The sequence below is a fragment of the Sorex fumeus genome, unplaced genomic scaffold, assembly GCF_029834395.1.
Source record: "Sorex fumeus unplaced genomic scaffold, SorFum_2.1 ptg000047l, whole genome shotgun sequence".
Lineage (NCBI taxonomy): Eukaryota > Metazoa > Chordata > Mammalia > Eulipotyphla > Soricidae > Sorex > Sorex fumeus.
Genome location: NW_026606104.1, coordinates 30094163 through 30107904, shown reverse-complemented (window position 1 = coordinate 30107904; position 13742 = coordinate 30094163). Strand labels below are relative to the sequence as shown.

The following is a 13742-nucleotide window of genomic DNA, read 5'->3' as shown; positions in this document are numbered from 1 at the left end:
TTGGTATTTGATTGAATGGTATTCCAAACATCACCATGTGCATAACTGTGTTATAGCCTGATCTTCATGCATAACATATGTAAAAATAGCTGTGTAATACTTTTTAAATTAATTATTCATTAAAGTAGTAGAAAACAATTTTAATTGTAATAAGGGTTCCATTGTTTTACATCCATCAAGTGATTTTTGTTTATCTGGGAAGATAAGGAAAATATACCCCCATTATGTGGACTAAGGTAGTTGACTAAAATAATATGTCAATCCTATATTTATGTTTCTCATCTTGTCACCACAAAAATATGAATTTAGTTAACTTCGTTAGAATCTCCCTTTTTTCCTTCTGAAGAAAACATTACGATGTGCTATATCTAAAGGGCAGGAAAGAAGAAAAGGTGTATATGATACAATTTCTCAATCCATCCAGTTTCTTTCTTTTTTAATTTGCGGCCACACCCAGCTGCTCACAGGGCCTACTCCTGGTTCTGTGTTGAAGGATCACTCCTGGAGGTGCTGGGGAGACCACATGGTGCTGAGAAGATCATCTGTAGTTCCAGGGATATAACTGGAACTAGCTACCATGCAAAGCTAGAGCCTAAGTTCTATACTAGAGATCTTCCTGTTCTGAATCATGTATTTTTCATCGTATTTCATGAGTATATGCACTGTGAATATATTCAGAAGATTTTGATGTATTGAATCACAGATAAATTTAAGTTTCTATCCTCAAGATATTAAAAATCTATAGAGACAAAAATGCATGTATATAAAAGTGCTTTTCCTATTAAAAACAAAATGTGAAAACTAAACTTTGAGAAGGAAGTAGCAATTCATCTTTTACCAGGAAAAAAAACCTCTTAAACTGAAGGACGTTTCTCTGTGGAATGAAAAGTGTATTGAATATGAAGAGTATGACAAGAAGACAGAGGGAGGAAGGTGTCACCCTACAGTTTGGAAAAGAAAAAAATTTAAAGTCGCATGTTGAAATTAGAAAACATAAGATTAACTCAGGGTATATCAAGATCTGATATAGCTAGAAAACAAGAATGGAGGATTCATATAAAGAAGTACTTTGAAAGTCAGTTTGGAAAATGATAGCAAGGGCTATGAAAGCTAGTTCAGAACATCAGAGGAGATAGGAAATGAGGATGCCTTAATAGTTTCTGAATGGAAAAAATACTAAAAGATACCTGCATTTTGGAGTCTCTGGCAAGCAGAGTATAAAAAGTAATGGAGGGTAGCAAAGTAGATGGCAAAATAAGGTTTTATTCTCAAAAGCATTTAATGAACATGAAACACAAATGGTTTGGGTTTTTTGTTCGTTTTATATTTGGGGCCACACCCAGCAGTACTCAGGGCTTTATCCTGGCTCTGTGTCAGGTGATGCTCAGGGGACCATCTGTGGTACAGCAGCCGAACCTGGACGGGACATGTGCAAGGCAAGCACCCCACCCCCAGTACTATCTCTCATGCTTCAAAAAGTGTATTTTTTTCAATAAGAAGAGTGAGAGTGAGACCTGAACACAGGAAATAAACTACACTGAATACTAAAATTTAATTATTGAAAACAGATCAGAGTTAATAAGAACTAATGGGAGAGATGAATAAAATAAATTGTGAGCTGTTCACAATTAATTTCATTAATAAAAGAAGGTACTCCTGGTCCTGTACAGAAGGTAACATTTAACTTCGTGTGTTAAGATATGACATTTAAATAGTAAAGAACTGGAATGCTCTTAAGTCATGAACATTTATGAATGTCAAATTTTAAAAGTGAGATTATAAAACTGATAAGTGGGCAATAGGGATCATAGGGTAGTAGCTGAGCTAGAGGAACAGAACTATCTATTCTTCAAACAGAAAGCAGAAGGGAACAATAGACCAAGAAGTAGTAGAGGCTGATGCTACCTAGGATCTTGAAGTTCTTCACTGTCTGGAGAACTGTTTATAACTAAAATTCTGTGCTAGTGCCTTAAGTCAAGCTCCAACGTAGACTAGACCTGTCATAATATAAGAATTCCCATAAATTAGCTTTTCAGTTGTAGGCAGATTAACAGGTAGTTTCATTAATTTCTTATTTCACTACCAAAAATGTGTTAAAATTTTTGGGATAGGAAATGGCTAGAGAGTACAGTAGGTAGGGTGCTTGCCTTGCATGCAAATGACCCAGTTCGATCCCCAGCATCCCATGTGGTCCCCTGAGCACCATCAAAAGTAATCCCTGAGCACGGAGACAGGAATACCCCCCAAGCATTACCAAGTATGGTCCCAAACAATCAAAAATGTATGAGGTATATTAAATCTTATATAAAATATGTGTATATGCCTTATTTTTTTACAGAGAAGACCTGCATATAAATGCAGGCAATTTCTAGAAATACCACTAACTTAAAGGAAGTATAACTTTCAATCTGCTAACGGATACAGGCTGCTTCTCTATAGTAAACTATAATATCACATTATATTTTCTTACATATTACATCAGTGTGATTGTGATTTAAAAATTAGATTATCATACACTTTAAATAATTACAAATTACATATTAATAGTGCTAAAGCAATTTGATAAATAGCATATGACATTGACCTTCAGGATTTCAGCTTTTAAAAAGCATGAGAATAAGTAAAATATAATTGAACTAGTAATCTCTTGAGTGCATGAAAAGTTAAAATTCTTCTACTTATATATACTGAACTTTATGAAACATGTTAAATATCCATAGAAAAGTTGGTGCATTAAATATTTACTTAATACCTGCTATATTTTAGGATGGTGAAGTAAGAAAATCAAAGATCTTAGTCTATACAAAGACATGAGGTTTCAGACAATCAAAGACCAGTAAAACTTAAATATGGGGATATTGGTACAGTTCTTCTGAGGTACTGATGGCAATTCTGATCTAGAAGTGAGCGTCCAGGAATGCGAGTTAGGATAAAGAACCTTGCATTTCAGTTCTTGGGCCTTTGAGGGTGCAATTCTATTGCATTTTAACTGAAATAATCAATGACTTAGGGGCTCCAGTGAGCCCTCATTCCTCTCTACCGAGGACCTCATGCATGTTCATACTAGAAATTGCGCTGGTATGGTATTTGCTCACAAAACACACAATAAGCAAAGACTAAAAAATATTTTTTTTTCATGTAAAGCACAAAGCTACATTTGACAAAATCCATGGGCCATAAGAATCCATTTCATACCTCATATAATGAATAATGGTAATCACAATAAATAGAAGAGTCTTCATTTGTCATTGCAGCAAGGTAAGTTTCCAAAGAGTTCTACATTTCATTGCATCTCCTTCCTAACATTGATCTTCACTTCCCATATTACAGTCTTCCAAGCTCTAAGAGAAATTTTAGTTGACATGAACTTTCAGTTTAAGGAATGGCCTTTCCAAAACTAGCACCATATGTCTTAACTAGGAAAAAAAAGCGATATTTCTTTGTTTGTTTTTCATGATTAATGACGTTCTCTCCTTAAGTATTTCACACAGCAAGTACAAGCAGTTAAGTTCCTGAACTATGAAAAAAAGATACAATTAAATCACAAATAATTTATTTTTCAGTCAAAATTCATCCTAGAGACAATTAACTGATAATCTGACTTTGCTTGCATTTTCACTTTGGGAAAAATTAGGACTTTAACACTTTGAAGTATTTTAATAAGTAAGTTATCATACTTATGTTACCTGGACACATACATTTATTGTTTGGAGTTGCTAATTATTATTCTAAAGAAAAACTTTGAAAAGGCAATAAATACAAAGTTATATAATTTAATCTAATAAAATTGTAATTTTATATATAAAATGAAGAAAATATATTAAATTTGGAAATATAATCTACCTAAAAAGTGCCTAAAACCATTTCAATAACTTGTTCTAGAAGAAAGAAATATCAACATGATCATATGAGTAATGTCACATCTTCTAGACACTTTAAATTCTAAATTTGTTTTTTCCCAGTTTAATTCATTGCCAAAATGAAAGCATATTAATTATAAAATTAAATAAAAATGACTAATTCAATATGTACAATTATTAAATCAAGTTTTGAATAGCCAGTATGATAAATCATAAACTTGCAATGTAAATTTATCTCATGCATATTATCGTACTATCTGTACGATGTGTTTACCTTATTTTATGGCCCTCAACATATAATTGCATGCTTTACTTCAACACATATTTCAGATGTGGTGAACTTTGCTTTAAGCAAAATAAAAATTATTTCAAAGGACCATTCAATCTCAACTTAGTGAATCAATGCAGTACAACATATTTTAAGCACACCCAAACTTTAAGTCATAACAAAGAGGTGTATTCCAGAATTGCTAGCAATGCTAATTCTTGTACTAGATTTAGGTTCTGTCACAATTGTATGAATGCAAACACATTACTTCATCTAATTTTGTCTCAATTTCTCTCCCTGTTAATGTGTTTAATAGCAATACCTATTTGAAAGAAAAATTGTGAGCATTTAATAATGATGACATGATAGCTGGCAAACTTATAACAGTACTTAGCATATACTAAGTTTTCAATACACATTAGCTGTTATAGAAAGGAAATATTTTTGACTGAAATTAATTCTCAGAACTATTTAACACAGAACTATTTAAATTATCTTTAGTATGTTATTTCCATTACAAAGGAAAAGGATAAAATGAAGAACTATGTGATTTTTAATATCAACTATTAATATCAATGCATAACAAAATAATTTTAATATACAATTATCTTAAAAGATATTACAGGATACCTAATTAATAATTATTGATAGATCACATATTTATGAGTGACTTGAAAGTTATATTAATAATAAATATTAACATTAATCAGACATGCATGTGCCAGTCTGTATTAGTACTTCAAATGCACTCTTTGGCTCCCAGTCAAAAATGCACTGGTAAGGTAACTGTACTACCAATGATTACAAAATTAATTATAAATATGAAATTCATATACATTCTCATTCTTATATCTGTTTAACACTATTGCAAAAAGCTATAGCAACTGACAAAGAGAGAACTAAATTTGCCTGGAGCTAAATTTAAAAATCAATATGTAGGCATTCCCATAAGATTAACATGCTTCCAATGTTTGATGTTATGGACAATGGTAGAAAGATATTGGCATCTGGGTGGTGGATGTGGTATTTCTCTAAAGCATAAGTGTTTCCAATCTTGTTAATCAACATTACTTAAATAAAAATTAAAATCACACATATTTTTTAAAAGGGCTGCTTAGAGCAATAAGGACTTGCTTTGATTTAATGAGGAAAAATAGTGTTTATTTCATATAGTTATCTTTGGGATTAAATATTAAATCTGTCACTTTAACATGGGTTTTGTATTTATTTTCCTTACTGAAGTTTTAAGCAGTCTGTCATAGTCAGATTTCTTTGATTCTGTTCAAGCAGTTATACAATTACAAGTAATACAATTCTGTGAGTTTAAAGTATCTATATGATTATAATTTTAACAATGTAGAAAAAAATCAAAAAAACTTATTGGATCATATTTGCCATAATTACTAACTCTCATTATCTAATTATATACATTAAGGTACTCAATTGCTATTTTATGCATGTTCTTTTAAAAATAAGCATATTAATTCTTGCATTATTTTTGTCTGCATATATGCTTATTAAACTATCAGAAGTGAAAGTTTAATTTGTTTAAATTAAGTTTGAAATTGCATTCTCTGTTTTAGGTTAATAGGAGATTTATAGAGCTAGCTAGATTTATCCTTTCAGATTTACCTAAATATAGCATCATAATCCGATTTTTCAGAAAATCATATTTAGTTCCCGATCTGATTGAGTTCTATGTCTCATTAGTAGTTTTTTGTTACTACTCATGTTTTGTTTTATAACTATATGTGGTAGAAAATTTATTTCTAAATACATGTAAACTCCTTAGTTATTAATATTGGAAATATATAATCCAGAATGTAAGAGATTACAGATCTATACCATTATAAATACCTTATCTTTGTGTCATTAATAATTATATACCTTTTTATCCCTTTCTACTTCTGAAGTATGTAGTCTTTCTAAATACTCAAGAGTGTGTATGTATATTTCTATTGCTAGTTTTATTCAAATGTCTAAATGGTTTTTGATCATTTTCTCCTAATTTACATAGTCCTTTCTGTGAGGAATATAGTTTAAAGTAGCTTAGAGGAATGCATAGAGCACATTTACTAAATCTGTTCTTATATATCCAGTCATTCAACAAATGTTTACTGTACACCATCACCATTTGCCAGAGAATCACCAGAGAGACAGTAGCAAGAAAATCTAGTAAATACCCACCTTTTGTGAACTAACATCCATATTTAATAGCAATATTTTTTTAAAAATCATACTACATCAAGTGGTTACAAGTACTGGTCACAAAACCCTAACTAATAAGGTGCCCCTTGAGTAGAAACCAGAAGTGGGGAAGTTGTGTGAAATCTAGGGAAAAGGATGCTTTAATAGTAAGCGACATATGCAAAAGTCCTCAGGTAAGAGCGTGATTTAAAACAACATCAAGAATAAGAGGTAGGAAAAATATAAAATGTAAAAAAAAATGTGTAAAATTTGGATATACGTGGATTTGACTGTCATTTTAAGGTCTTTGAATTTTGCATCAAATGAGATGGAATGTAAGACAATTTTTAAGTATCCTTAGTAATTGTTCAATGTTTCTGTTTGTTGAGAAAAAAATTCTTAGAGGATTGGGAAAGGAGAGCAGTAGCAATGAGTTCAGTTAGGAAAGCAGATACTGAGGTCTCAAAAACAGCTATAAAAGCTTCTCTCCTGTTCTTTTACTTAACAAATTGTATTGTCCTAAATATGGAAAATCTTTAAAGTAAATTTCTTCATAATGAATGATAAAATTTATATATAAAACATGCACATTCGTATGTTCAAAGTACAGAGAATATACATATATATGTATATAACTGTATATTTATATTCTCTGAATATACGTGTTCAAATTACGTATATGTATGTATATTCTATGTATATATGTGTATGTTCCAAGTATGGAGCATATACATATATGTATACATGTGTACATATATATGTATGTATGTTCTCTGTACTTGAAACATATATACATATACATATACATAATAGTATTTTCTTTCACTGGAAAACTATAACTAATTTACTTTCCCTAAATTGTTATATAGTTTTTAATTCCAAATATTAGGAAGAACAAAATTTAAAACCTTTAAATGTAATATAAATCTTGGCATATGGATGAAAGATTAATGAAAATTTATCAGAAAAAATTCTAAAAACAGCTATTTGTCTTTAACTGAAAACAGTATGCAATACCAATTTATACATTCAAATAAATAATCAAATGTATATGACTTTATTTTCCTTTGTTTATAAAGATACAACATATAGAAATCTGCTAATACATTTATATAGAGAGCTTTATTAAGAAAATTATACATATTCATCATGAAATCCTTTTTCATTATCCATTCTTATCATAATTTTTTATTGATTGTAAGTGCTCCTTTAATATAACTGATAAAAATCTCATCCACTAAAATATATTCAAAGCAGTATGGAAATCAAGAAGAATGTGATTTTCCTTGCCAGCAGCAATCTGCAATAGGGCCATATTTGTACAACCTGAACAGCTTACCCCACTGGGAAATAGCAACCTTCCCTTTATGGAGATGGCATTATTTTTCAAGATGATTGGTTCCATGTACTGCTACCCAGCATACTATACATAACTCTCCAGATAAATTGAAGGGAATGAAAGATTTATTAACTCATGAATTCTCTTCTAGGGAAATCCTAGTCGAATTCACTAGAGAATTTCTTATGCCTATGAGAGGATCTTTCGGCAAAATAGAAAATGTGGGGAGTAATGGGCATTAAAATCCATGTCTATTTACTCTAAATATCCACATAATGTGCGTAGAAAAGAAGAACTTAGGATTATATCTTACAAAATGGAACTATGTCTTAAAAGGGGCATATTATGTACTGTTGACCATTATATATTTTTTAACAAATTTATAATGATTCCTTAAAGCAAGGGGTTATTTTAAATAATCTTTGTGCTTTATGCAGACTGTATTTATCCTCATAAATATTAGACAAATACAGAAGCCAATAACTTTAAATAATTATTTATTTATATTCTTTTTAGAAATAAAGACAAAGTGGATATTTTGTTTGAGTTATTTCATTACATCTTTACAGTGCAATATTTTTCTTACAGTATTTTATCAAAGCAGTTTTTCTTTGTATTAAAAGATACAGTCCAGTCAAGCTTAGTAAATTTTATCTTCATAAAGAGGAGTTAGAGTCCGGAGAGACAGTGCAGAAATCTGCTCTGCTTGATCTCCAGCACCACATAAGGTCCCCTGAGTACCACAAGGACTGATTCCTGAGCACAGAACCTGATGATAGCCTTGAGCACTGCCAGATGTGTCCAGCCTTCTTCTCCTCCTCCAGCCCACACAAAACAGAAATGACATAATTTTTGTTTATTTAGAAAAATTCTATCTTGCTATTTATAGTTTATAATTATCATGGGGGGTGTGCAAATAATTTACTAAACATAAAAGTATATTTTCTTATCAGTTAACTTTTATTGTATTTGGTTTATTTGTGTGCTTGTGCTTCGGGGTGACACACAGCACTGTTTAGGGCTTAATCCTAATTCTGAATGCACTCCTGGTGGGACCTCAGGGAAATACCAACATATGAATGTACGCAAGAATTATATTGTTTTTCTTATGAAAACTTAGCCTCAGAACTCAAAGTTTATTTGAATATTAGTGTCCTAAGAGCTAGCAAAGTCTAAATTTGCAATAAAAGCACATATTTATAATATAATGGTTATTTTTTTCAACAACTAAGTTTTCTTGCTTTACAATTCCTGTGTAGAGCTAACTCTAAAGACCATATATTTATTTTCCTTTAAAATTTTTGCAGAGGTGAATACAAGACATAGAGGAGAGAGTGAGAGAGAGAGAGAAGACAGAAGAGAAGGATGGAGGAACCATTTTTATTCTTTATTTTGCCACTTTAATTCATCAAGATGTCATTTAGGAATCTGCAGATACAGTTACTAAAAGTAGCATATAATTTCTACAGCATAAAATATAGATTACTAGATCCAATTATACACAATCCAACATTGTATTATCCAGTTCAGATTCCTGAATATAAATGACACTTGTACAGAAAATAATATTATCCAAGTTTAGACAGAAATTAAATTTCTGAGGACAAAGGATTAATAATATCTATATAAAAGATACGCATTTGGATTTTTTTGTTGTTCCTATCTTGTTTATTTGCTGTTCGAATTAAAGGACTATTTTTTTTACTAATAAAATTGTATTTACTTAGAATCATTCAGAATGTCAACAAAACAGTTGCAACTTTTTTCTTTTTCTTTTGCAATTACAGAGTGGTATTCAGTTAACAGAACAGCAATAATTTTGTATAAGCTGTATCAGAGACAAATGAAGATAAAAAAAAAACTACCATCCCCATATATAAGTAATTTGTGCTGTAAACCAACAAGAACCTGCTTTAAATTTCCATGCCAATTTACAACCCCTATACTGTACCAGGCAAGGTTAGTGGCTATTGAAAATACCACCGGAACAGGGCTATATAAAGACACATTCAGTAGTGTGTTAACTATAAAAAAAAAAGACAATAAAGTTTAAAAATAAATCTTACACAGCCTTACATTTCAATTATTTTCTTTAAAAGGAGTGAGTTGTGTACAGGGGGGTGAAATGCTTTATAGACAAGGAAAAAAACTGCTCTAGAACTGAATTATTAATCATTATCATCTTCTTCCTCTTTGTCTTCGTCATCCTCCTCTTCTTCCTCATCCTCTTTATCTTCTTCACCTTTCTCCTCTTCCTTCTTTTTCTTGCTCTTTTCAGCTTTAACAATTCCCTTATTGGCCACATCAGGCTTTCCTTTAGCCCGGTATGCAGCAATATCCTTTTTGTATTTCTCCTTCAGCTTGGCAGCCTCCTTTTTGTAAGGCTGCTTATCATCCGCAGCAGTGTGGTTTCACATCTCTCCCAATTTCTTTCCGACATCACCAATAGACAGGCCAGGATGTTCTCCTTTGATTTTGGGGCGATACTCAGAACAAAACAAGAAAAAGGCTGAAGGAGGCTTCTTGGGTGCATTGGGATCCTTGAACTTCTTTTTTGTTTCCCCTTTAGGAGGGATATAAGTTTTCATTTCTCTTTCATAACAGGCCTTGTCAGCCTCTGCCATGTCTTCAAATTTTCCTTTCTCTTAAACAGACATAGTCTTCCACCTCTCTGAACACTTCTTAGAAAACTCTGAAAAGTTGACGAAAGCATCTGGGTGCTTCTTCTTGTGCTTATCCCGGCAAGTTTGCACAAAGAATGTATATGATGACATTTTGCCTCTCAGCTATTTAGGATCTCCTTTGCCCATGTTTAATGATTTTTCTCAGCGAGGCACAGAGTCGCCCAGTGCCCATCCGGCTCTCACTTGCCCCGGCACTGTCTCTATGGAACTAAATGTACTGCACTGGCTGTGAAAGCGGGAGCAAGACACAGTCTCCTCACTCTCTCCGCTCTGTAACATTACTCTTAAAAAACTATTTTTACTGCAAGTAGTATTTGACAAGTATAAATACTGAGCAGGTTTCATGTAGTTTAGCATATGGACTACAGGTAAAGGTAAAGGTAAAGGCCCTCCCGTTGATCGTCGATTTGCTCGAGCGGGCCCAATAACGTCTCCATTGGAGACTTTGTTGTTACTGTGTTTGGCATATCAAATACTCTCGGTAGCTTGCCAGGCTCTCCGAGAGGGGCGGAGGAATCGAACTCGGGTCGGCCATGTTGGCTGCTTGTAAGGCAAACACCCTACCGCTGTGCTATCACTCCAGCCCATATGGACTACAATAAGCCTGAAAATGTGGAAATAATCCAAATTACCTAATACTATATTCAGAATTTATACGAATTTCATTGGTCAGTGTTTTCATTTTTTTTGGTTGAGTTTAAGATATTAGAGCTAACTTTACACAATTTCATTTTCCTCGTTGTCAACAAAACATTTCTAATAGTTCTCTTTCCATCCTACCTCTTTTAAAAATATGTGGAGTTGAAAAGTTCATGTTAGGATGCTATAGTGACTCTCTAGGAAATCCTTCCATCTCATTAGGCTGGATGCCCAGACATTTAGGCAGGAAAGTCATAAAATGGTTTTCAGATCAAGTCACAGAATCAGAATCCTTTTATGAAGTGACAGTAATAATAAAAAAAGATTAAATAATAAATCAACACTCATCTTCACTGTAACAACATAGTCTTGCTGCAAATATTGAAACATATCCAAGTATAAATCTTTTCACCCAACTCCACAATGTACATAGACAAATAACTAGAAGTAAATATTACACAGACATCAAGTTCGATTCCTCTGCCCCTCTCAGAGAGTCCGGCAAGCTACCGAGAGTATCTTGCCTGCACAGCAAAAGACTGGCAAGCTATCCATGATGTATTTGATATGCCAAACACAGTAATAACAAGTCTCACAATGTTACTGGGACAACAGGAGGACAGTGCAGGGCAGGGCTATTGAGTCATTATGAGATACACAATTACAAAGTTCACAATTGTATTGTTTCAGTCATACTATGTTTCATCACCCTCCCTTTCACCAGTGTACATTTACACCACCAATGACCAAACTTTTCCTCCTGTTACCCCCACCCACCCACCCAACCAGCCTGCCTCTGTGGCAGGTACTTTTCTTCTCTCTCTCTTTTCTCTTTTCTCTTTTCTCTCTCTGTCTCTCTCTGTGTGTGTCTCTCTCTCACTCTCTCTTTCTCCCCCTCTCTCCTTTTGTGCAGTATGATTTGCAATATAGGTAATATTGCAATACAGGCAATACATGTTTATTCCTTTTCCTACTTTCAACACTACGTTCTTGTCCAGAGTGATCATTTTCATCTATCTCTGTTATAATGAATTTCTCTATCCTAACTTCCACCCCCACTTCACCACCTGTAGCAATCTTCCAACTGTGAGCCAGTCATTCTGGCCCTTCTTTCTACTATTTTTTGTATTAGTCTCATACTATGCTTTTTCATATCCCACAAATGAGTACAATCATTATTGCCTGTACTTCTCCATCTGACTCATTTCATTCAGTATGATACTCTCCATGTTCATTAGTTTATAAGCAAATCTTATGGCTTTATTTTGCTTGGTGACTGTGTAATATGGTACATGCAGATGTGCCATAGTTTCTTTATCCAGTCATAGTTCTCAGGCACTCAGGTTGTTTCCAGATTCTGGCTATTGTGAATAGAGCTGCAATGAACATATAAGTGCAGATGGCTTTTCTGCTGTATATTTTTGGGCCCCTGGAGTTTATTCCCCAAAGAAGTACTGATGAATCTTATGGAAGCTCAATTTCTAGTTTTTGAGGAATGCAACTATTGTTTTCCAAAAACAAGGTTTGGACCAGTCAGCATTCCCCCCCAAAAAAAATGAATGAAAGTTCTTTCCTCCCTGCAATCTCACTGGAACTGGCTGTTCTTGTTCCTTTTGATGTGTACCAGTCTCTGTGGCATGAGATGATATCTAATTATTGTTTTGATTTACATCTTCCTAATAATTAGTGACATAGAGAAACTTTTCATGTGCTTTTTGGCAATTTACATTTCTTCTTTGAGGAAGTATTTTTTTCTTTATTTCTTCTCCACATTTTTTAATGGGGTTGGATGTTCTTTTCTTGTAAAGTTCTACCAGTGCCTTATATACCTTGGATATTAAACCCTTATCAGGTGAGTATTGGGTGAATAATTTTCCCATTCCGTGTGCTGTCTCTGTATCTTGGTCACTGTTTCTTTTGAGGTGTAGAAACTTCTTAGTTTAATGTAGTTCCATTTGGTTATCTTTGTTTCCACTTCATCATCTTAGAAGTTACCTTTAGCTTCAATGTCACAGAGTCTTCTGCCTAATGTTTTTCTCTAAGTATCTAATAGAGTCAGGACTGATGTGGAGCTTTTTAATTCATTTTGTGCCTGGCATTAGAGATCTGAGTTAATTTTTTTAACATATAGCTACCCAGTTTCCCAGTAACACTTCTTAAAGAGATTTTTCTTGCTCTACTTCCTACTTCTTGCTTCTAAATCAAAGACTAAATGATCATATCTTTGAGGGTCAGTGTCCACATATTCAACTCTATTCCATTTTCTGCAGATCTGTCTGTATTCCAATACCATGCTGTTTTAATTACTACTTCATTGTTGTAGAGTTTGAATTTGGGGTAGATTATGTGTCCCATCTTCTTTTTTCCAAGCATTGCTTTAGTAGTCTGTGGGAGTTTGTTGTTCCATGTGAATTTCAGGAATGCTTGATCTATTTCTTTGAAAAAGCCATAGGTATCCTTATAGGAACTACATTGAATCTTAAATTTTAAAATATATCTACTCAATAAACATAGTTAGAGTGCATACACTTCTATCTACATTCAATATATTCATGTTATTTGTGTTGATCATTATCCATATGAAATTTCTATTTTCTCAAATGCTCAATATTTCATTATGACAGTTCTACTTATGAGTCGTTAAAATTATTTGATTAAAATTCATTAAAATAACCTCAATTGAAGTCTTATAAAAATAATTTTGTATTGAGGTAAATTTTTGACAATGAAAAACAAGCAAGCTTAATGTTTCCCTTGTGTAATAA

At 32.8% G+C, this 13742-nt stretch overlaps 1 protein-coding gene and 1 pseudogene across 1 annotated transcript in view; both read right to left on the bottom strand.

The window, feature by feature from the left end:
* NEGR1 (neuronal growth regulator 1) overlaps nucleotides 1-13742 on the bottom strand; it is a 966318-nt gene that overhangs the window by 922674 nt on the left and 29902 nt on the right. The window lies entirely within an intron of this gene.
* Nucleotides 9823-10605, bottom strand: LOC130031478 (high mobility group protein B1-like; annotated as a pseudogene).